The sequence below is a fragment of the Hemibagrus wyckioides genome, linkage group LG22 (assembly GCF_019097595.1).
Source record: "Hemibagrus wyckioides isolate EC202008001 linkage group LG22, SWU_Hwy_1.0, whole genome shotgun sequence".
In the NCBI taxonomy this organism is placed as follows: Eukaryota; Metazoa; Chordata; class Actinopteri; order Siluriformes; family Bagridae; genus Hemibagrus; species Hemibagrus wyckioides.
The window spans coordinates 16347071-16373727 of NC_080731.1; the positions used below are offsets into that span (position 1 = coordinate 16347071).

The 26657-nt window shown below is 38.6% G+C and overlaps 1 protein-coding gene across 2 annotated transcripts in view; it reads right to left on the reverse strand.

The window, feature by feature from the left end:
• wscd2 (WSC domain containing 2) overlaps positions 1–9615 on the reverse strand; it is a 65221-nt gene extending 55606 nt beyond the window's left edge. Inside the window, exon 1 of one of the 2 annotated variants that reach the window (XM_058375308.1) lies at positions 8934–9615. The gene's annotated coding sequence lies outside the window, so the exon portion shown is untranslated. Of the gene's footprint in view, positions 1–4267; positions 4370–8933 lie in introns of those variants that run through there. The other variant, XM_058375310.1, reaches the window with a different exon arrangement.
• Positions 9616–26657: the final 17042 nt, after the last annotated feature.

Genomic DNA, 26657 nt, shown 5'->3' on the forward strand with positions numbered 1-26657 from the left:
TGAGGCAAAAAGGCCACTAGTGAGACAAAACCAAAACAAATATGACAACAATCAGTTAATCAATCCAATTTTTAGACAAGACTGTGACCTTTTTCTAATAATGCATAATGATGTGTAATTAGGTCCAGTTTCTATTGAACACTTTGTTCATGCAGCACATTTCAAATTCCTTTTTTTTTTCTTTTCAGACAGGACTGCATTGCTTAGGATTTTTTTTCCAGACATTTTTGCATTTTTGAGATGCTTGGCATGCTCAAAAACTTCAAGTCTTAGGGCTCAGGGCTCATGTTTCAGGGCCTCCACTGCAACCCACTGTGATATTTACCATTATTTTCATCTAAATGTATGAGAATCTTCTTTATATGGGACAGACAAACATCATGATCCATTATATTCATTAACAGGAAGTCAGCATTTAAGATTTGGTGCATTTTGACAGGTACCAAACTTTGACCTAGTCATCCTCCCTAGTTAAGATCAGATTCCAGTCACATTTAGTCACCATGATGTCAATTCACGATGTGAATCAATTGTACAACATACAACATGGCTCAAAGTTCGTTTGCTGCTCCACTTATGATGCTTGACCCCGCTGATTGATGCTCTTGCAGCTATACTGAGACTTCTTTATAGTCAGGACTGATGTGTGCAGTTTTCAAGTTTCCTTTGCGATGAAATACACAAGATCAAAGGAACTTCCTGGAGTTGCTGGAGGAAACAACTTCCTGGAGTTGCTGGAGGCTGAAAGTAATTTCTAATTAGAATAAATTGTCAATAATGTTTCCACATGTTTTTAAATAGAACTATTTTCCTCCTTTTTTCTTAATCAATTTTCATGAATAGTGAATATGGTTCATATGATAACAATATGAAAATTTCCTACCAGTTTCCACACACTAGCTATTATAGCTCTAACCTATCATATGCCAGCTACCAAGCAGGCAAAGCAGGGATTAAAGCATGACAAAACCTCGAAGACTGGTGAGGAAACTCTGCCAGGACGGCTTTTCAAACCACTGCATGGTTTCTCACTCTCATCTACATTCTCATTGACTGGGCAAAGAGTAATGTCATTCATCCCAACCAGCAGAGCGATACCAATTACACTCCTTTGGACTCCAAGCCATTCAAGAACTTTAAATCAATGTTGTTTGAACTTGTTGACAGTTTTTTTTCTTTTACTTGGTGAATCTAGAGCTAATCAAGAGCTAAATCCTTTTTTCTATAGGGCTTTTTACACTTGAAATAGTTACCCCTGGGTGAATGGAATCCTAGGATATCATGTCTCAACCTGGTTATTCAGAATCGAACGTTTCACACTGTACATTTCCTAAACCCTGAAACACTGGTTAACCTTCTTCTTATTTGCATATTTGCTAATTTGCATATTTGCAAAATTGTGTCAACAACCATGAGTGCGACCGAGGTTAATCACAGCAGCGAGAAAAATAGGCTTTTAGAATATCTTTAAGAATAAAGTCTAAAACTGAAATCAAAGAAAAGGGGTCTGTTATTCTGTTCCGTTTGTAGTTTATTAACAAATACAGCTTAGTTCTAAATAATTAAATACTCGGTTATCCCTGACTGTGCCACCTAGTTTTCCTGAACAGCAATAGCAATAACTAACTGTAATAAAATACTGTAAATAAGTGTAATTAAAAAAAAGGTAATTTTCACTCGAACTGATGCGTTTTCTGTCATTATTTGACATTGCTTTTAAATTTTCCCCACGACTACTGTTGCAGGTTTTTCTATGAATGTACAAAGTGCCATGCTCAGTTTCTGATTGGGTGTCTGTTGCTTAGCAACTAACCATTACATTCAAACACCACGTTTGGTCCCATTATGCGGGGTTAATACCACAAAAGCTTTGAATCGGAATAACTGTAACCTGGGGTTAAGCGTGGTGTGAAAAAAAAGCCCTTTTATGTGGGTATATATAGCATTTTTCTCGGCTTTTAAAGTAATCCTGTATGTTGACGATGTCTTTGTTGATGTCTTTGAGGTGGCCAAACAACCTGCCTGATAATGTAATGATATCGACATTTAACTATTACTTTTAACTAAAGTTAAAAAAGTTAACTAAATTTAACTTGCTTTTAACTATTACGTCTCCATTACTGCCAGAAAACAGATCACAGGCTTTACTGCTTCATTGGTCCAACAGGAAATCCATCTTGATGATAATCATTCCCTAAAAAGCCTCCTTGTCTGTTGTCTTTAATAAGACCTTGTTTGTGGTTCTCTCAAGTCACTTTCTTTGCCCTTTCCCACAGGCCATGGCTCACGACGAGGCTACATCCTTCACCCTCACAGCCACAAATCCCCAGCCTCCATTAAGGCTCTATGTGGGCTGCCCCTAGAGAACCCTTCAGCCACGAGCATCAATCAGCAAGGTGCAGTGATACTGCCCACACTCAGCATCGGTCAAAACTTGAGAGCCAGCAGAGACACTTACTCAGCTACAGAACACAAAAAAAACCCTGTAAAACTGACTGGCTTCCAGGAAATATACAAGAACTTGCTTTCATACTTTGCTTTATTTGTTCGAAGGCAACATAAATAAAGGCAGCTAGTGTGGCTTCTAAAAACTGTATTTTCTTTTATCGAACAAATTTGAAAGAACAATGACAATTTGAAAGAACGCTTTGTTACACAAATCTAAGTTGGGTTACCAAACATTGGCATTGTTTAATTTAACTGAAGAAAAACAAGATTTTAATTTTGTGTGAATTAAATAGCGAGCAAAAAATAAACATGGATCTTAGCTAAGACCCTGAAGTGTAGATAAGTTTCTTTAAAAATTATTTTTAAAAAAACCTCAAGATTATTTCCATAGGACCTTAATTGTTAGTTTACAGTCAGAATTAATGTTAAAAAATGTTTGTTCCTGTTATCACACATGCTACAACAGATATAATTAAAAAAAAAACAAAGACAGAAAAACATTTCATGTTACCAAGTTCTCACGTTCTAACGGTTACACATTTGTGTATAAGCAGTGAGTTTCTTTCTATTATAGCCAAGTCATTTTTCATTTCCATACATATTACATGCAGATCAGCTCTCTTAGCATGGAGACATTTTCCTTGCTGTTGTTCCATGAGCTTTTGATGTTTTGGGTCATTTGGTGGTTAATGTGCAGATGTGGAGGATCAGAGAAGAAAATCTAGCTTTGTTTGAACCCCGTCGAGCTATATTTTGACAAATGCATGCAATATTGTGGGTTATAACACCACTGAAATCCATTTAGAAATTGAAATAGATTTGAAAATGTCAGCAGCTTGTCTGGCTACCTTTGATCCTTCTCTCTCTCTCTCTCTCTCTCTCTCTCTCTCATTCATGTAGTTCCAAAACTATTCAGTGTTAAAGCCCGAGATGTTTTTATGACATGTCTGTTTAGTAAAAAACAAAAAAGCACACTAACGATACGTTATGTAAAGCAGACATACTGAATCTTTTTTTCCAACAAGGGACACGTCACAACAAATCCACAGACGTTCTTATTAGTCCTAGCTAGTATTGGCTAACTAGCTAGATAAAAATGTATAATCACCATGTAACAAGGATGAAATGAAGATAAATAAATAAATAATATAATATAATTTATATTATTATTTATATATTACTATTATTTATTCATTTATATTATTATTTACATTGGCCCCAAAATAGTTCTTTTTTCTCCTAAATTCTCCATATATTTGCTCACAACAAGACTGTTTTATTTTTACTGGCAGTTCTTGTTTGTTTGTTTGTTTGTTTGTTTATTGCTTGCTTGTTTCCTTGCCCCCAGCTAGCAACCTGATTGGTCAGGAGGTTAAAAAGTCCTGGGTCTCACAGCGAGACCAAAAATAACCTGCAGGCACTTCTTTTTATACATGCAATCGTATTCATACTACCTTGCACATGCTTCTCAAATGTGCGTTGGCGGTGGAGGAAAAAAAAAAAGTCAGGTGTGAAAGCAGCCAAACATGAAAAGATATTTTTATACAAATCGATAAATTTTTTTTAACCTACATTTCTACATGTTAAGTTTAAATCCTGAACAAAAAATGATTATAAAGTTAAAATAATCTAGAATATAATATTTCCTTATTCTTAATAATAATAACATTATAAAAGGTAGCATAAAACAATAAGTTAGACCCACTACTATACACTACTACAAATCATTCACTTAAGGACACTGACTAAAGCAGCCAGTCAACAATAAATCATAAAATCGCTACAGAGGCAAAAGAAAAAGCAGCATGATTATCCTCACAATCTTGTTTCACTGATTGAATGCCTCATGATGTGATGACCCTTGTGTATCGCCTGCTGGGCTGCGTTCGATCTCGTGTTCAATAAAGAATAGATTTTCCATCACCACTCTGTATTGAGCCTTGGTCACACTGTCCTTAATAGCACAGAGCTCTGGGGCTCTGACACACCCACTGCTGAGCACTTGGCAAATATTTGTATCACAAGAGTCCTGATGTGAAATGCGGTAGCACTGCTCAAAGCCTTAAACAGCGCAGCATGCTTGAGGTTATGAAAATGTTCATATTTCTGACGTGAAAAACAGAGATACTCTCCATAGCAAAAAAAAAAATTCTGCTTACATGAATATACACAGAATTGAATAGAAACAATATCACGCTTTCTATAAAATAATCCGGACATCCAGCCATCTATTACACAGGGTTGCAGAGAACCTGGAGTCTATCCAAGGGAACTCAAGGGAGACTTCAGATGAGAGGCCAACCTTCACAATCACACAATTTTGAGATGACAAGAGACTAGGGAGAAAACCAGAGTGCCCAGAGGAGACCCCTCTTGAACTTGCCGGACTCAAACCCCTAACCCAGGAGGTGCAAGGCAAATATGCTACTGACTAAACCACCCTGTCCCCCAGGACATTTCCATTCCCAGAAATTCAAGCTCTTTTCAGTGTTCACTCTGCTGAATAAGCTTTAACTCTTATTACCACAGACCAGGAAATTGAATTTCTGCCTATCTTGGATGGGGTGCCAACCTTCACAATCACACACTCACACAATTTAGAGATGACAAGAGACTAGGGAGAAAACCAGAGTGCCCAGAGGAAACCCCTGAATCACAGAGAGAACTTGCCGGAATCAAACCCCTAACCCTGGAGGTGCAAGGCAAATATGCTACCGACTAAGCCACCCTGTCGTCCAGGACCTGTCCATTCCCAGAAATTCAAGCTCCTTTCAGATTTTTTCTAAGCGTCGACTTTGCTGAATAAGCTTTAACTCTTACATTTACATTTCTGGCATTTTGACATTTCATTTACATTTCTTATCCAGAGCGACATTACCACAGAACTCTTATTAACACAGATCTCTTATTACCACAGACCAGGAAATGGAATTTCTGCCTATCTTGGGGTTTGTATGAATAGTGGTTAATGCCTAGTGAAAGTAGACAATCAGGGATTCTTTAAAATTCGAGGTTGTTCATAAAAATGTCTCTTTTTTACCTAGCCTTCTAGGTTTTAAATGTTATAATATTATTTTACACTAAATTGTTTGCTCATCAGGATACACCTAACCATCCTCTTTCCCATCGCACTATTCACCAGCAGCTAAAAACAGATTCACGGCACTCTATGTACAGAAACCCAACCAGTCCTGATTAATCTTATCTTACAGACTTGGAATAGAACTCCAGTGTGCGGTGGAACATGCAGGACCGTACCACGTGAGTTGATATCACAGGGATTAGCTGTTCACAGAGTAACACCGTGGTTGGAGTGAAGATGAATTCTGGATAGATTCCATAGGGCTAGGAGATATGACACTGATATCATGATCATTTATGGCACAGACCCTTTTGACGTGCATTGTGAAATCTGTTTATTTTGCCTTTATTCATTTTTAACAAAACAATCTTGAAAAGTTTTATAAAGTTCCAAATCATTATAATTAGACTATGAGAGTATTTTACTTGTTACTTGTTACTGAGATCTCTCCATCCTGAGGGTTTTTTATTTTAGTAACTGTATGGTTTTGTTGGCAGTTTGTTAACACCCACATACGTTGTGTTACATCCTGTATCAGGAGCACACAAACATCATAGCATCACAGCAATTTAAAAAAAAGAAAGAAAGGAGTATTTCGTATTAGATTTCGATACGGGTATAAAAATAACACAATCCTTTGTCATTGGATATTGTACCGTATACTTTTCTGAGTAATGTATTATTAAATAAAAAGCTTCATTTTTCTTGGCTAAATGATGAAATGAAAAGCCCTCTGCCATGAAAAGGAACAGATGAGATCCATCAGTCTGTTCAGTGAGCTGTAAACTCAGCCTGACCAAACTGACCACCATCCCGCAGGCCTGCTACGGGCGGATGAGGAAAAAACGCCAATTAGTGACTAAATCATTGGCATTTCCAAAAGCTTCAGCTACTAAGTCATCTTCAGGTTTGCAGAATGCTGTCAGATTCGATTTGTGCCACTCGGTGATACTTATTCAAGAGGAAACATTACGGTCTGTTTAACTTTTACAGCCAAGACAGACTTTGTAGTCCTACGACATATCAAGGCCCTACTCAAACTGCAGGGCTGGTTTTTTTTAGCTGCTTGGATTTTTATATTGATTGAGTTTACTCATGTTATAAAGGACTGTGTTATCTGTCCTTGTTGTGCAATTAAATTCTTAAGACTATATAACATATATGATCGCTGCTAAGACTGTTGCATTGCCAATTTAAAAAAAAATCAAGGGCAGACAAATTCTAAAGATATTAACTAGCTGATAAGCCAAGTGGAAGCTCTAACTTAGCCCCATGCTTTGGGAACAGAGAGAGTGACTACACTTCCAAAGAAAAAAAAAAGGTAGTAAATAATATACAGTATTTATATTGTATAATATATTATCTTAATTATGCCCTCAATAATAAAATGATGCAACTTCAATAATTAAAATGTCACTCCTGGAGATGCCGGTTTTTATAAATGTATAAGTATATACAGTACATATACGCTCTGGCCACTATATTAGGTGCACATGTCGTTATCTAATCGGCATCTCATGTTGCGGCGGTGCAATGCATCAAGTCACACAGCTACAGGCCACAAGCTTCAGTTTATGTTCACGTCAAACATCCAGATGAAGACAAAGTGCTATCTATGACTGTTCTAGCTCTGTGACTTTTTCATTGTGGTACGGTTGTTGGCGACAGAGTTTCAGAAGCTCCTGAGAACCTGAGAATTTCACACATAACAGTTTGTAGACTTTAACACAGATTGAAGTGCAAAACCAAAAAAAGAACACTGAGAAAATGAATACTGACAGATACAAGCTACAACGTGGAAGTTTCCACTTGACATTAAAGCTGAGTCTGGGTATCTGTCAGCATTCACTTTATCGTAAATGCAAAAATGTCCTCCACAATGCTCAATGGGGAAGGAGCAGACAAAACTGTCAGAATAGCAGGACAAACAAAATCTCAAACAGCATTTTGTCGTGAAAGTATTCACCCAGTACATGTCGTGTTTTTCTTACTGGCCTACTTACTGAATTTAGCGAGTCACCCTGAGTTATGTAGCGATGTTTAAGTCTCTACACAGCACTGCATTACAGGGTCGGAAAGATTTTAGCCTTTCAAAGTGTCTCTGTAGAAATCGTGACCTGGCATGCATTTACGACGCGAGAGAAAGAACGTGAGTGTGAACACGCATCAGCGCCTTCATTACCAGACTGTGAGTAAAGCATTAACAGTGTATAATTATATTACAGCGATGTGATTTAACACACCCACAGAGAAAAATACAGAGAGATATAAAGGCAAAAAACAGACTTCTGAATATCGAAATCAAAATAACATCCAGGAAAGGATGAGGAAAATTCTAGAACAAAAGTTATGACAGGTCAAATTTCAGCCGAGCAACTAAGAATCAGCAGTCTCCAACCATGAACTGACCATCTCTCTGTCTTTCTTTTAATCCCGATGCTAGCACTGTCTTCAGGAAGCACATGCCTTCCTAAATTTTCTGCAATTGTTTTGGGATGACAGAAAATCCTGCATTAATAAAAAAGCAGTGTTCATTCACGTAGACTGCAACACAATAGATTAATCGCTAAAGGAGTTCATTAAATATGAGCTGAAAACAGCCGTAAGAACATTTTTTAAACTGCACCGCATTTTACACACACACACAGTGCAAATCCAAGCATGCTGAAAAAGGAAACCTACAGTTTTAATTTGCCTCCAGCTCGAATTGCAGCAACAGAAACTCGACTCAAAGCTGAGCGTTAACCCAACACTTCAGGTTTTGCTGTGAATACACAGATTCCAGAAATTAGAAATCACTTCTGTGAAAACAAATCTGACTCGTTTCCCACAGGTCCACATTAGAGTTTCTCGTTCACAAATGACACAGAAAGATGTGGGTACAAGTATGCGAAAAAAGAAAAAAAAAACTCTCAGGACTTTTTGACTACTCTAAAGTCATTTAGAATCTCTTGATTCTTTTTCACACGGATGAGTTACGCATATATATTTTTGCACTACAGGTTTGATTTATTTTGGCTCATTCTTACTCATGATATGCTTCATGAGTTTCTCAGAGATGATTCAAAATGAGAAGCAAAGGTACAAAATGTGTGTGAAAGCCCTGCACTGCAAAAAAAAAAAAAATGGCATTGAACCACAGAGAAGCATCACTGCACTATAGTATAGTATAGTATAGTATAGTATAGTATAGTATAGTATAACTCACTAACAGTCTTAATCTGTCCCGAAATTGACAGCGTGCAAACAAATGACAGCATGAAATCAACAGAATTATGATCAGTAATTGATAAGTTAGTCTTTTACATTAATAAATGATAGAATTGGTTGAAATGTGTGTGTGAAATCATCAAGCACACTTGCATTAGTGTTGGATTTAATACGCGTGTTTGCACTGATTTACCTGAAGTCAGGGCTCGTGCTGCAAAAAAAAAAAAGAAAAGAAAAAAAAAAAGGCGCTGCTTCGTTCAACTCGTGCCGAGACTGCTTTCCTGCGCGCGCGCTGTTTCTCTCTCGGTTTTGCGGTTTTCTCTTTCAGTCCCGATCGCTTTGAGTCAACAACGAGGACAAAACAATGTCGCGATTCTGCCGTCAGCTCCGGAACACGCTCAAGTGCACGCCTACAAACCCGTTATCTCCGATGATTACTGCCGCAGAGAGCGAGCGACCGAGAGCGCGCGCGCGGGTGTGTGTGTGTGTGTGTGTGTGTTTGCGGTCCCCGGTTTCACAGCTGCATTAAAATCGGGTCCTGGTGAAACGTCCTCGTGAGAAGACAGACACACTGCTGCTGTGTGAGGACCTGTCTGTCCTTATAATATCTCTCTCTCTCTCTCTCTCTCTCTCTCTCTCTGCCTGTGTGTGTGTGTCTGTTTTGATATCCTAATGGGGACCAAATGTCCCCACAAGGATATGTATATCTGAGCAGCTGACAGGAATTTGGCTGGTCCTCACAAGGCTATTTTTTTTGTTAGTTTTACATGAAAATTCTTTTATATTGAGAGAAGAACAAGTTCTCGTCTGAGAGTAAGCTTGGGGATCGATTTAGGTGCTGATACAGCATTAATTAGTTATATTAATAATTGTCATTAGAAGGTCCTCATATGGATGGTATGACAAGTGTTTCTGTGTGTGTGTGTGTGTGTGTGTGTGTCCTCAGCCCGCTCTGCAGCCCCACAGCACTGCCTACAGCTTTTAAAGAGGCACAACACAGCAGTGTACACGTAACACTTCACTCGCCTTTTTTTTTGGCACGTTTCCCACAATTCATCACGTCTGTCAGGTCCTACAAGCGCAAAGATGTTAAGGAGTGAGGACAAAAAGTCCAAAAAGTTGAAATCCATCTGATGTAAGGACTGTGTTTAATTACAATCCTTGAATCTCGTGTTAAAAGACCCAAGTTGAAATAAACGAAGCAGCAACGCTAAGCATAGCTTGTGTTTCAGCAATAACAAGACATCAGTATAAGTAAGGGGTCATTTCTCAAGCATCTAAATCAGATTATTTGCTGTTAACAAATGCCTTAAGGCAGATTATTTTGGATTTTTGTGGAAGGACTTGCAAGCAGTCATGATAAATCAAAGAATATACACAGAATGGTATGAAGTAAAACTGAGGCTGATTTCTTTCTAGCCCAGACTGTGGATTCACTCAGCCTATCAGTGACAGTTGTTCATGAGTTACGCAGATTAACACTCTGCATATGTGATACAGTTATGCTTGTAATGAACATGAATGATATGGAATATTAAATCTATCATTCCTTTTTCTAATATAGATAGAAATACGATTTTCATATTAATTCATATCTAATATTACCACCAGCAGTAGTAGGTTGAGGCCCTAGTAGTAGGTTGAGGCCCAGCCATGGAGTCTGGGCCTCAGAGTCACTCACTATGTGAAAGTAATTATGCATTTCTTCTCACTGACTAAATATAACATGATGTCTGACCACTTGAAAGCCACTTCATTAGCTACACGATCCTTGCATCTACACTTGATTTATTAGTTCACCTACCAAACATGAACTGTAGCCCACTGTACAGTTTGATGGTCCATCTCTACCTCCATCGTAGCACAACTGACTCCAAACTCTAATGCCAACTGATCCACTCCTATCAGCATCTCACACACACACACTGCCATGTCAGTGTACTGATAACATCTGCTCAGAGTTGTGGTCTTTCCTTTCCACTGATGGTACTTTCCAATGTGTACATCAACGAATCAGTAAATGTATCCCTGATATGATAGGTTTACCTGATAAAATGGATATCGAGAGTAGCTACTGGGTTTGTTTAGCTAATAAAGTTGCCTCTGAGTGTATAGTAGATGTGAGATTGTCATTGCAGGTGCAAATGCTCCCCAGAGTCCCAACGCACACCAGAATAAACTCTTAATTTCATAGAATCTGAAGTCAGTAAACAGGAATGTTTGTTGTTCCATGCAAAGGAAGTGAAAGAGACTGACAAGGGAATGTAACTAAAAATAAATCTATAAAAATAAATAAGTCAGGGAAAAATACATATTTAAAGATAAAAAGATGTCTTCACCAACACAGTGACTCATCACAAACTGTTACAATATGTAAAAGCAGTTCCAGTATTCACATAGACAAATGTCTAAGACTAAAGCGATTAGGAAAATGTCACTAAACACAGATATGGCTAAACTCCAAGGCTTTCCTGGCATGGCTGTTTGGAAAGATTTGTTCTTAAATTTAATGAGTCATGAGAGCTACTCCAAACATACAAGATGCATTAAAAGAAATTCATAGGTACCCTGGCTCAATAATACCAACAAATAAGATAATCTCAACCTCAAACTATGATTCCTTTAAGCAAGTACATGGAGCAAAGTCATTTCATGGCTGTCTCAGGAAGCCAATCCATACAGCACCTTAGGCTTAGAAAAACACTATAAAGCAGTTACAACAGAGTCATTGCACTCAGAGTACAGAAGAATCTAACAGCAAGGTCACTGAATCTAATAAAGACAAAATCTGGAATATATTCTTTCAGCCCACATTGATCAAAGGTTTTCAGGAGACATCTAATCCAGAGAGTGTAATTACACTGGCCTGTTATTTTACAGTTATGTTCATTTAGACAGAATTGTCTAAATGAAAATGTCCTAATAACCTCTTGGCTGAATTCTATAGCAGTTTTTGTAATGTGTATAATGAAGATCCTTGGAACAAAGACCTGTGATTTAAAGAAAATGATACCATCTATTTTCTGCTTACATCATCAGTCAGCATGATCCAGGCTTAGGCATACAGGTTGCATAAGCAAAAACAAGCCTTTGGTATAATAGGAATGCTATGGCTGGAGATAACACACTTTAAAAGGCAAAGGAATGTGAAATTCACTGTTTTAATAATTCATCAGTTTAATCACATTAATCCTAGCCATTGATCACATCCATCAATGCATCCATCTTTTTACTGATAGGTGTATGGATATCATCTCCTGTGATCATAAATAGAGAATGCCATTGCTCTGCCAGGTCAAACAAAAAAATATGTGACACTCTATCTCCTCTTCCATCCTTTTGGAAATCTCTCCCAGCCCTCTGGATGGAAATAGAAAAGCTATCATAATACTTTGCTTAGGCCATCTATTTAACAGATGAAGGTCACAGAGATTTGTCTAGGTTTTCTTTTTAACAATGCTTCCTGGAAATCTTAAATTTCAAGTCTATAATTATTTTTTGTGGGTAGACTTCTATTCCCAGTGTGCTCATATAATGCAGATTCATCTCAAGACTCTTATTCAGAATATGCTTTTTTTTCTTTTCATCATTTGATTGATCAAAATCTCACTGTCATGTGACCTTCAGGATTGTTGTTCTTTTGAGTGTGATTCTGCTCAAGTTTCTGACTCATGCCATCTCAGGGGGCTTTTTTGCCTCACCGTTGTCGCCTGTGGCTTGCTCGGCTGGTAACTTGACCTAAATGTGGATATCTGGAAAGCAGTTGTTATGACAATGTTTTGTGTTAAAGGTGCTAGACAAATAAAACGAAATTAAAATGAATTGATTCTATGCACTTGGATGATGTAGCACTATGCTTTCAGTTTGGATGAGGGAAAGTAACAAAGTAATTATGAAACATTTTATTAAAATCATTTCGTTGTGCATTTCACTGTGAAGCTTTTACTAGATAGCTGCCAGGAGCCTTTTTGTGCACATATAAAAACATATTACGGTCTTAAACAATGTCACAACGTGATCATACGACATAGTATTTGATATAAATCCCATCCCGGTCAGTTCCCCCTTGGTACTAGTTCTGAATAACAGGGAACAATGCAGTAAAAGTGAATAATGAGTAAAGTAATGGTGCTGTTCATGTAACAACATACATCACTAGCATTCCATTTCACCACTCCAAACTACATGGGACAGCAAGAATCACCTCGATAACCCATGCCATGAGATCAGGAGGGGATGATTACTGCATGTAGAATGGTGTAGGTAGACTTGGACACTACTTTATAGTTGCATGTCAGGGTAGAGGCTCAGCATCTGGGCCACCTGTAGGTGAAAACAATGATCCACTCGGCTTCTGTGCCTCTGTTGACCAACACTGGCCCTGGCCAGCTATGGGGTGTCCACCTCCTTCTAATTGGGTGTCTTTCCCAGGACCTCGTTCCTGAGAAAAAGCTTCATGAAATAATCTAAGCATCTTTTGCAGTTGAGAAGCACATGGGAGAATCAGACTGGATCTGCTAGTCCTCAGACAGCAAGGTATATGGAACAGCAGCTCCAGCCCCAGTGCATTGTAGTAATCCAAGTAATGTAGAACGTAGTAGTTTAGCTATGAGCAACATCTCAACACAATAGTGGTGATTAGCCACAGACCTGTTGATTGATTAGATCAGCAAGTGTCAGGATGATAGGCAGTTTTTTCCCCACATTTTTCTCCTCCCTTTGGTCATTTGCCAATTCCCACCCACCAGCAACTACCAGCCAGCGAGGGTAGGGCATTTTTTCAAACTGCTGCTCATGCTGTGAAACACACTCAGTGGAAAGTCCTTTTTGCCCTCTTATTGTATGTACATGAGCTATTATGTTTCATGAAGCTTGTCATGAGTTAGTCATATTCATTTACTGATTCATTTATTTTTTATATTACATGAAATGTCACATACACAGTGATTCACCACTGCTGAAGGGTTGCTGTTTTGGAGGCAGGATATTTTCTTGACATGTTTATGATATACAAGGACTATAAGAAATACTGTATGCTTCATTGTCTCTGCACCCAGTCCTACAAATCCTATAATGCTCATGTACAAACTTCCCAATCAATGTAGTAACAACTAGACAGGTTTTAGAGTCCGGGTTCTCGTAATGTTCCACGTGAGACCACATTGTCCTCTAAGACAAGCATAATAATGGTTGAATTCAACTAGTGTGGTCTTCAGCCTCCAGCTACAATGACATCTTTGTTTTTCTTTTTTCCCTTCCTTTTTTTTCTAGATGGGAACTTCACCTTTGGTGTTGAAAAAGGCAATGGAGGGGTTGTGAGTTAGCATGCACGATTACAAGCTGAAAAGTACTACTTTAAAATTTCAAGTTCAATAAATTCTTCCACAAATATTCTATATATCATCATTCCTTTGTTCAGCATTGCTTTGCTTAAAATATTTTAGTGAACACATCTTTCATGGACTGACTTTTTCAAATATTTCTAATGCGATCTGAGATAATGAGGCAATGTGATTATGATCAATAGTGACTTTGTGTTTTGCTTCTCACCAATACACACACACACACACACGCACACACACACACATCATGTTTATAGGGATTATGACAACAGGGGTCTATAATAGGAGAGCTATTTGTTTAAATCAGCCAGTGAAACATGAGATCCACTGAGCAGAAACCAGTGGTTTCTTGCTGACTAACCATTCCTACTTGATAAATCTTTAGCAGCAACATTAAGGGCATTTCATATATTTTATTTATTTGAGGCCCAGCAGCAAGTTGCTATAGCAGCAAACAAGTTTTTCATTGCCTAATTTGAACAGAAATGGAAAGTGGTACTAAAAGATTAATGGTTGCACCAAGTCACATAGCTTCAACAAAGTCTTAATATGTACACCTCCACCCAAGTAGATGCAACATTCACCATAAATAAAACTATGGTCATTTATCAATGGTAATAATACACCTAAATCTATAAGGTGTGTTAGTATAGGCTCCAGATCAGCAGTGTCAGAAAGCAGGAGTTATGTCCAGGTTATTTAAAGGAATCAGTGTGACTGGAAACGAGTGTATGGAGATAGAGGTCATGTGACAAAGCAGGCCACAGGTCTGTAGTTTGGTAGCTGACTGGGGATCTGGCTAGGAAATGAGTTTCTGTTGATTGATGAAGGTCATAATTTGCTGATGATACATCACAGACATGGTAAAGGGCACTCAGGACAGTGGGTATGAAACACTTTAATGGCCAGGGATGTTATGACACAGCTTCACTCCTCAGTACCATAACCCCTCCCAATCCACTAGACTCTATTTCCTATCTCCTGTTGTCTAGAGTCCGAGGGCTCCTTTATGATGTAAGTTGGCTGACCTCTGAGATAAATGCAAGGTGGTTAAGTTTCCTTCATTCAGGGAACCAGGGATCAAGGCCTTGAGCATAGACAGGAAGGAAAATTGCAAAATTGTCTGAGCAGACAGAGATACTTTGGGACATATGGGTGATATGTTGAAAGATTTTCAATGTGCCAGTGCAGAAGTTTCCTGAACAATGGTAAAACCCTCCCTTATCATTGGGGGATCGCAAGAGTAAATCCTAATGATGCTGCAGGAGCAAAGGAAGCAACACTGGCCATGATCTCTTGGTGGGAGGGATAGTATAATCTGTCCGCTGTCAATCACAGTGACACTAGCCAACTAGCTTTCCTCCAACAGGGTTGCAATCACTTGTACACAAACTAGAAGCTAAATCAGGAGATAGATCAGAACCTTCTAGGCAAACAACTAGGAGAATTGGTCACAATGGGGGATGTGGTAGCTTAGTGGTTAAGGTCTATAAGGTTGTGTGTTTGAATCCCAGGTCCACCAAGCTGCCATTGCTGGGCACCTGTGCAAGGCCCTTAACCCTCAAGTGGATAAAAATAAAAAAAATGAAATATGTACAATGACCTGTCAATGCAGACAACCAGGAGGACTGGTCACCATGACCTGTCCATTAACCCAAAATTTGCCATACATCTGACCAGTGCATTTTCAGGCAACAGCCATTTCACTTCCCCTTTGGCAAATTTTGGGTTAATGGACAGGTCATGTGTTGTCTGCGTAGAAGGTTCTCCTGGTCTATCTTGTGGCTGTGTATTGTCTTGCTTGTTAAGGTTTTCTGGGAAAAGTTAATACTGAAAGATGTAGCAGGTAGCAGGTAACCCACTTGCAATTGTGAAATGAAAGGTTGTGCAGTACTAAGATGAAAAAAAAACAGGAAATTCAGTACATAGAAAAATGTTCTTAAAGCAAATCATTTCAAGGCACTCAATTATTACAAAGCAAAAAATAGCTACAGCAGCAAAGAATAAGCAAGGTTTGGACATACATGTTTAATTAATCTAATGCAAATGAGCACATTTTCTCAGAGGATTTAATTCAATTGCAATTTAAACAAACATGTCTTATTTCAAGGAGAAAGTAATTAAGAGAGATCAGAAGACACTGGACCTGGTTGCCTTCAATGAAACTATCTATGAAACCCTAGTTATTGGATTTCATCAACATGAAGCTGAATATCTTAATATGGAGCCTGATTCTGCATATAGAGTTGGATATAAAAATGCAACAGAAGTGCCAGAACTATGAGAGTCACTCTCACTCTCTTTTGTTTCTGTAATTTCCTAAAAAATAAAATGTTTGGTTTTTATCAAGAAATACTTCACATTTTAGAATAATATAAGTAGTACATAATAAATATCTGGTGGATTGGGAAAACCCATCCGGTGAGTTGTGTTAAACAGCAACAAAGATGTAAAACTGGGTTTTGATTAAAACAAATAATAAATAAATAATAAAGTACATGTACAAAATGAACTAAACCTGAAATAACTTAGCTTAACATAGCTTTTTAATCTTGCCTTAGCTACCTTCTTGAAAAATCATAGCAGTTAAGGAGCAAGTCTAATGAGCACTCTTGTAAAAAAAAAAAATAATAATAATAATAATAAAATAATATAAATAAATAAATAATATAAAAAAGTCAACCAATTTATATAAAGATGTCTAAAACCTTGCTAACTAAATCTGATCTCCTCACACACTGAAAGTCTATTTCATCAAGAATTTCATCAAGCTGGTGTCGACTGCAGTTACATGTGTACTTCAGAAAAATAGACATAAACCTAGTTCACATTGTAATGAGGTACTGGCTGTCAAAATGTCTGCAGTGCTCCTGTGCCACAATCGGAATGAAACTTTTGGGCATAACTAGACTTTAACATGCTAGAACTGTTTTTTTTGTTATGCTTATCTTGTAAAGTTTTCACTGCTAATGTATTGTGATGCACTGATACTGACCCTCCTGACCTCAGGTTTATTGTTCATTATGAAATAAAAGATCTGTAATTGCTGTGTGGTACATAATTAGATGAGAACATTATTCATTTTACAGTTTAGTTATGTTTTTGTGAGTGGGTTTCTTGTGTGTGCTTGTGTGTGTGTGTGTGTGTGCCCTGGAAACATGAACATTATGTAAATGCAAGCTGCTGAAAGGAATTGATGCATGAGGACAATTCCCAAGTGACATAAATTTTTTCCAGTAGACCTACCAAGCACCACTGATAGACATATACAGTACATGCTATGTTCGCATGTTACACAAAGCTTATACAGTGGATAAAAAATGTCTACACACCCCTGTTAAAAAATGTAAAAAAATAAATAAATAATTATTGTCATTTTAAAAAATGAACCTATTATATTATCCTCAAAATCATGTAGTTTCATTTGTTATTAATGTGATCTTCGGTAGCAACCAATACATTTCCACATATTAGTGGGGAAAAAAAGAAAAGAAATTCTTACTATGACCTGGTTGCATAAGTATACACACTTTTTATTAATAGAGGCTTGTGACTGTGCTCAGAATGAACCAATCACATTCAATCTCCTGTCCAAATGTAATTATCATACAGCTGTAATCAATGAAATTATTCTAATCAACCCCAAATAAAGATCAACTGTTTCTGTAGGACACTTGTTGAAAGATATTGATTAGGAGAAGGGTATAACAATGTTTCCAAAACATTAGATGTACCATAGAGCACCATGAAGGTTATTAAGGACAAGTGGGAAAAAATGGGGTGCCACCATGACATCACCAAAAACAGGACATTTCCACCAAACGTGAAGCTTAAAGGACAAGAAGAAAGCTGCCACATTAAACGAGATGCAGAAATATCTGACATGTACTGTTCACTCCATACAACACATCACACCAATCAGGCATAACATTATGACCACCTGCCTAATCTTGTATTGATCCCCCTTTTGCTGCCAAAACAGTCCTGACCCATTGAGCCATGGACTCCACAAGATCCCTGAAGGTGTTCTGTGGTATCTGTCACCAAGATGTTGGCAGCAGATCCATTAGGTCCTGTAAGTTGCAATGTGGGGCCTCCAAGGGCCACACCTCACAACTTACAGGATTTAAAGGATACTTACAGGATACTTTTGATAGATACTGACCACTGCAGACTGGGAACAAGAGCTGCAGTTTTGGAGATGATCTGATCCAGTGGTCTAGCCATCACAATTTGGCCCTTCATCAAACTCACTCAAATCCTTACTCTTGCCCATTTTTCCTGCTTCTAACACATCAACTTTGAGGACAAAATGTTCACTTGCTGCCTAATATATCCCACCCACTAACAGGTGTCATGATGAGGAGATCATCAGTCTTATTCACCTCACCTGTCAGAGGTCATAATGTTATGCCTGATTGGTGTATATGGGCTTTGGGGTAGGATGTCTAGACAGAAGCCTTTTCTCACATATACACATAAAATTGTTAAAATGTGTTACAGTCTAATGAGAACAAGTTAAGGCATAAAATCTTCGGTGAAGCATGGTGGCGGCAGCATCCTGCTAAAAGGCTGCTTCTCTTCAGTTGGGGCTAGTCAGGGTTTAAGGAATTGATAGCTTAAACATAAATCCAGGTCTATTTTGGCACGCAAGCTGCAGGTCAACGTTTCTGCGACGAAGATAATGAAAAATTTGTTATCAAGGATATGAAGGATCAAGGAGAAAGAAAACTAACTTCTAATTGGATGTTGTAAACATTAGGATCCTTTTGAACTGAGCAAGCTTCTAAAGCCCTTTGAAGTATGCAAGAGTGTGAGCTCTGTCTTTTCACACCTTCTGTGCTGCTGATGCTAGAGAGAAAGAGAGAGAGAGAGAGAGAGAGAGAGAGAGAGGGCCCGTGGACTTTATGGAAATAGCAACCCACATCCATCAGAGTGTGATCAGGCTGTCGGAATAAATTATTCATAGCTGCTCTTGCTGAAAACTACAGAAGGGGGAAAAAAATTGCCTGTGAATTATTGAAGACACATGCAGAATTAATTAGCAGCATGATTAAAAAATAATGAGATTATCTTAAGTGCTCTTCAGTAATCTGCTGCTCTAGCTCTCCAGCAATCAACAAAAAAATATCTGGCTTGCATTTTTTTTTCGTCCTAATAGGTGACATTGATGTATCACAATGTAGAATTCACCACGATATTTCTGACCTATAATTGGATCCTACTGCTCAGAGACGTCCAGAAAATAAAGTTTTTTGTTGCAAGTTATGATTGCATTGCAGGAGCACAGAGAACAAGTGTATGGCAGAGATTCCTGACTTGGAGAGCCAGGCATTCATTATAACTCTGTGCTTAAAATACAGCAGTCATTTCATATTCATCAGCAGCATCTGCGTTTCCTTCCCCCCCCCCTCTAGTGATAAAAGTCCTCTCAGTGTTTATCTGTGTCACTGAGAACTTTCATGCGGACAGTTAAGGAACTGAACACTCCGTCAGACTGGTTCATTTCATCTGCGTGGCAATTAAAATGCCTCAATTAGATCTTCACGAAGAACCGATTGAAGTCTCAGCCAGGCCTGTGGTACAGTAAAACAAAACATTATTAGGATCATTCATTAAAGTCGTTCATGTGGCCACAGCAGCATGAAAGAGCTTCAAGTTAATGTTCACATCAAACATCAGAATGGAGAATAATCTCTAAGTATGGCTGTGGCATGATTCTTAGTGCCAGATGGGCTGGTTTGAGGATTTCAGAAACTGCTGACCTCTTGGGGTTCTCACACAACAGTCTCTAGAATTTACACAGAAAGGTGCAAAAAACACTCATGCTTAGCAGAAAAGTGGGGAAGTGGTAGCTCAAGTGGTTACTACTGATCTGAAGATATTGAATTTGAATCCCAGGACCACCAAGCTGCCATCACTGGGCCCCTGAGAAGACCCTTAACCCTCAATTGCTGAGTTGTATAAATGAGATAAACACAAGTTGGTCTGGATAAGGGCGTCTACCAAATGTTAATAATGTAAATGTAAAAGCATCTCAAAATCCACAACACTACAGACCTTAAGGTGGATGAGGCACAACAGGAGAAGATCACATCAGGTTCCACTTCCACGTCAGCTGTCGCCATTGCACCTAAAAAGAAATAGGAACTGAACAGAATAATAGAGCTTATTTGGACAGGAAACACATTGCCCCTTGCTCATACGATGAACATTTTTCAGCAAAGGAGGAACAGCAGACAGAACAATTAATCATGGTTGCCATGCATAGTCTCCATGCTAAAAGGACATTGGAATATATCAGATAATCCAATTCAAATCTAATAAATTTCTGCAAACAAAGGCAATGTGTAAATGTGTCTATGATATACAGAACCATTTCCACTGGAAGATATATTGCAAAGCTTGAAAGAGAGAAAGGGGAATTGTGGCGTGGATAATGTCTGTACATCAGAGAAACGTGTGCAGCATGGTGAATTTTCTTCCCCAGGAGAAAGAGGAGGAAAAATGTCAACACACTTCAGATAGCCACATTCCTTGTGGGTAGGTCTTTTATGTGTTGTTTTTGAGTTGTAGTTATGACAGGTAAGACACTGAATGAGGTAACAGTGGAAGATATAGTCTTCCTTTTACATTTTCAGACCTTTAGGCCCCGTTAGATGGATTGCAGCACATGTGTCACTTTCACGGTTGAATCTACTAGGTGATGGACCACCACACCAGCTCTGGTAATGGAAATCACGCTCACTTTATCAAAAACAGTTTCACAAACGTAAACAAAGCTGCTAGACTGTATGCTCTATGATATGTTATCAAGTCTTAGCTGCCTATTACAGGGTTGCTCTAACAATTCAGCAGATAGTAGTCTATAGTATCCAGAAGCTGTATACACTATGTAGCCAAAATTATGCATAAAACCTGTATCACACCCATGGTGAACATTTCCATTATGAATTTAATCCCCCTTTGCTTTTAATAAGGAATAACCTCTATTCAGCAACAAGTAAGGTAAGGGCTCTGTGCCCTTTATACCAGTCTTCATGAAGCTCACTTTGTGCATAGGGACATTGTAATACTGGAGTTTAGATCTCTACAGTGGAGCTAAGAAACCTAATCTTATTCCAGCATAACAATGCCCATGTGCACTAATTGAGCTTCATGAAGACATGGTTCATAGTTGAATACATTTTAAACTAAGAATGCATTTTGTATTGCAATTAAATGCACTTTATTTATTAGAGAAGCGACTGAATTCACTCAGTTAAATAGCTTCAGAGCTTCAGGAAAGAGGTTCTCCGTTCTGTACTGTTTCCTTAATGTGTCTGCTGGTGAATTATGTTCTCTTTCAGCAGTGGCCTTCCCAAAGGCATTTTCTTGGACAAGAAAAGTAGGTCATATTTTGGCAAACTCCAACGTTTACTCATTTAGCACAAGCTTTTATTAGAATTAAGGTGAGGACATGAGGGTTAAAGGCCTTGCATAAGGTCCAGTGACAGCTTGATGGTGCCAGGATTTTACCCAACATTCTGATGAGTTGTTCAGAGCTCTGCTCAGCTATTCTCTAAAGCAATACCTTTATCACTTTATTACTTAATTAAACTTTATTAAAATTCCACTACATAACAACATTGTGGCCCTGTAAACCGTCTAACCTTACATGCATTGATTTGTTCAACCAATGAACAGTACAACATAACAGTGATAGTATGCTACAATTCTGTTAGAACAGAATAAATGCTCTTACCTGAATGTGATTATTATCTACTAATGCACTGAAATTTCCATTTTGGGTAACTGTGTACAATTTGTGAAGAAGGAAAGGTAGACAGTATCACTCAACCTTCCTATGTTTCTTTCTGTTTCCCATTTCCCCCTAAATCTGCCAAAGTGGCTAAAGAACTTTTGTACTCTACTCCCATTATTTTGGCTAATTTTAATAGTAAATTCTCTGATATGCAAGAATTTCGAGTTTTTACTATAAGCTGAATATGATTTAAAAAGGTTGTGCATGACGTTTGGCAGACACACAAATGTGTGAAGAAAAATGGCCGCATATTTGAGAAGAAGTCTGGCAGAATTATAATTGCCATTCTAAAAGAACAGGAGAGCAAATGTTACTGGGACGACCCAAAAGCTGTTCACTTTATATGCAGGTATGCAGGATGCAGTTATACACTCAGAGGGGATGCATATGAGTTATGAGAGCCCATTTATACCACACTGAGAAAAGGAAACCTCAACACCTCATTTACATTTTGTTTTCTACACCTACTATGCAAGTGACATCATTCACATCATCATTCTTTCTAAATCGACACCCTGACAAGATTATTTATTATTTATCATTTTATTTTCTGCCTTGGTTGCAGGAGTAACAGGCTGAGAAGGTCATTCCAGTCATTACTATGCTCAGCCACAGAGTCCATCACCTCTTGTCGGATGCTCAAAGCCAGCTGTGAGATATAATCTCTCCAGAGAATCCTGGGTCTGTCCTGGTGTCTCCATCTTGTGGGTTGGCTTTACACAGTTCTACCTGAGGCTGATCTTGAGCCTCAATTGGCTTGATCTTAATCTTGATCTGAAGTGGGGAAGTGGTAGCTTGGTGGGTAAAGTGCTGGACTACTGATTGAGAGGTTGTGAGTTCAAATTCTAGCACCACCAAGCTGCCACTGCTGGGCCCTTGGGCAAGGCCCTTAACCCTCAGTTGCTCAATTGTAAAAATGAGATAAATGTAGGTAGCTCTGGATAAGGGTGTCTGCCAAAAGCGATAAATGTAAATGATGAAGCAGCATCTCTAAGGCTCTAACGCAACCCCAGACTGTACTCAAGAGAACTGCTTCACCATCATAAACCAGTAACTTACACAGGACAACACTTCCCTGCATTTAGCAGAGGATGTCCATCCTTGTCTTCCCTTCCTCAAACCATTTTTCCATCCCCCTTCCAAACTCCTCCCATACCTTTGCTATTGCAATTGCTAATTCTCCATTCATTCTTGCTCTTTCTCTTGTACATTAGGACAGCCTGACATGATTATTGCTTGGAAGACCTTTTTCTTCTTCCTTCACCGGTGGTGTCCACCAGGTCATCACGAGGTTACCACCAGGAAAGGCACTAACTGCCTTTCAGCCACAACTTCTTGTAGTTGCCTCTACAACTGGGGATTTGAGTGAGATCCATTCAGGCAAAATGTTCCCAACCTTATTCAATACATGGGAGAAGGCATTTGGATGTTAGAGTTAAATATGTCTTTTACTCAAACATCTCCCACTTTGGAACCACCTCCAAGTGGTGGCACACCAGGAAAATCAGTCCAGTGTCCTGTGCAATGAAACCAACTCACCACCAAGGTCATAGCTCACAGCTCTGGCCCTCTCTTGAACTACTTTCCAAAACATGTGGCCACAAGTTTGATGATGCAATCACAAAATCTCTCATTGAACTTTGGTCCTTTGCTTTGGCTAACCTTTGGTGTTTGCTATTGACACACTGTGACTTACACAGAGGAACACTGAACATCACTTGAACGGTTCAGATTTGGGAGGCTGCTCCTCCCAATTCCACTCCTCCTAGTATGTCCATCAAAGTCCCCCATGGACTCAAGAGAACTGTTGGTCCGTCAGCCAGGGATTGATGAGTATCCCCACACCTGCTCTTGTTGGAACGCTTAAGTATAAATGATCACTAACCAAACAGTCCTAGAGAAACTTGTTTTGTTTGTTATAAATTGGTGCCTTGCCCCTTATTCACAACCAAATTCTAAAGTGTATCAGGGATCTTCTGTATCCTCTAGGGCACAGAATTTATACACTTCAAAAAATCCACTTTGCTTTTAGACATGGCTACAAAATAACAAGGCTCCCATAACAGTGCACTAAATATTGAATAGGGTGAAATTTCATTACGTTCTGGACAATTTCCTTGTTGCATGTTCTTTGCTCAGAGAAAAGAAAAGAAAAGAATCTCCATTTGTATAAGCATCACAATGGTGTGGATGAGTGTATGAGGCAGAGGAGACAAGGCCAATTTGGCTGATGCATCAAATAAAGCAGTGAACAAAAGTTAATCTATTGAAGGGGGACAAAAAATGTCTGTGCAAGAGGTAGCAGAGATAGAGATAGAAAGCTCTGGAGATTGCTTTGGCACACAGAAAATTACTCTGCTGAGGTGGAACAGCACAGGAAGCTGGAGACAAATGATTTGGCACCGGGACACAAAGCTGAATGGGGCTGTGTGTGTGTGTGTTTGTGTGATTTCAACAGTGTTGTTGGATCAGGTGTGTACCTGTACCTGTACCTGTGTGTGATTTCAACAGTGTTGTTTGATCAGGAGCCCTGTGCGAACCTGTACCTGTGTGTGTATGTGTGTGTGTGTGATTGTGTTTGAGGGTAAAGTGTACTCATATTACTGCATTAAAGCTATATCTGACCTCTTCTTATCCAATACAGATTTATATAAATATACACAGGGCTGATTGGTTTGGGTTTTTTTCCAGAAGAATTGTAGACTAGGCTACCTTAGGGTGAAACAGAAAAATGTTCTTCTTCTGGTTTTTCTCCTCGTGAGTTTGAATCTTGCCATCTGTGGCCAAGAGTCAATGGAGCAAAGCTGATGTGGACTAGCCATCACGTGAGCTCAATTATGTGGAAGAAGGTAAATGGGACACTAAGTGTGTTACATGTCTCAGAGGAAGCACATCAGTCCTCACCCTCCTCAGTTGGGAGCTGGGGCAAGATCAGAAAGAGCAGGCTAGTAGGTGGGAAATGCCAAGGGAACAAATTAAGGAAGAAAATAATATATTTGTGAATAAATGCTGGCTATGGAGCTTATTATTAACAGATCCTGTGATGAATACAGTACACATGACATTAGTACCTGTTCTAATCAGTACCGCCGAACCAGCTAACCAACTTACTATCTATATTTGTTATTAAACATAAAGATTTAATAAAGATCCATCAACAAGGAGGATTTCCTTTACTGTAGCTTTGGACAAAGAAAATCAGGAGAATTTGAGCTGCTTCTAAGACCTGATGGTATTGCAGAACTTGGTTGAATATTTTGAAAATGTCATTTTTATTTTCCGTAATGTTTTTAATGACTGCCACTGAGCTGCAACCTGATTGGTCAGAAAATTTAAAGAAAAGAAAAAAAGGAGCTCGATGGTTGTCACTTTTCTGATATGTTTAACCCTTTAATGTCCTATGTGACCATTTGGTAGAGTCACTATATTTCATTAACAAATTTTTTTTAACTTAACCCAAGCCGATTGGGCAGCCATTTGATAGAGGCCTATATTTAAATAATTATGGGGTCTGTTAAAAAAACAAAAAAAAAAAACAGTTATATATTGTTTTTATTATTGACCGAATTAAATAAATAATGCAAAGTAAGAATTTTTCCATTGCTTTGGACATTAAAGGGTTAACTATGTTCAAATTGGGACACCATGTCCAACTTTGGAACCGTCTCTGTGAACAACACTGAATAAATTAATAAAAGCAAACAACAAAACGAAAATCATAAGTTGTGTATATTAGTACAAGCATAAGCATTAAGAGCACATCATTAGGCACAGGCTAAATGGTTCCACAAATGTACGAATACCCTTGTGGATTTGATAGTTTTAGTTGGTTCCAACAAAGAAGGTCCGACAATAATTATGTCTTCGTAAGGATAATGAGATGAACATTTTTAGAATATTGAACTCTCTCATTCAGTACCATGATAAGCCGTAACTGCACAGAGTTCACAGCATGTGTATGACCAGGCATCTAATGAGCCATACTAAGAGCTAGTAAGAGGTTATGTTGCCAGGTCTGTGTGTGTGTGTGTGTGTGTCTGCTTGCTATCTTTATCAAAACCAACTGCTGTGAAGGAAAAATTTGGAACAACTTGTAAACATTCGGATGTTTGTTTGGTCAGTGTCAGGTCAAGGTCAGGGTTTAGGTGTGGGCATATCAGTGTTTAACTACAGTATAATTGGTATGTAACCTAAAACTGTGTGCACGCGCGTGTGTGTGTGTGTGTGTGTGTGTGTGTGCTGTATCAGCTTCTTTTTCAGAGGCAGTGAACTTATATAAGGTTCATTTTCCACAGGAAACTGGGAGGTCATCCAGAGGGGAAGGACATGGGTCTGACAGTGTCACCAGATTTCATATATGACCTTGTACCTCCCTTTTCTGCTTATGAGGCAGAGAAGTTTGATTACGTGATCTGTCCAAACAGAGAGAGAACAGCTTAACTTATTATGTCCGCTTTTTGACATTTATTCATTTTTCAAAAGGCTGTAACCCAGAGTTACTCTTGGAATTGTGTAAGGGTACATCTGCAAAATGAGAGAATATGCTTTTAATACTCTTTATTCTCCTACCCCTGTATAGTGTAATGATTTATAATCCCACTATCCGGTGTCGGATCCTCTTTAGTCTGGTTTTTCTCTTCCTCATTTCATCTCAGGGAGTTTTTTCCCCCTCGCTGCTGTCACCTCCTGCTCTGTTCATCAACCACGTCCGGATTTCTGTTCTGTGACAATGAAAATTGTTATTGTCACTATGCAAATAGCTTTTACCTTT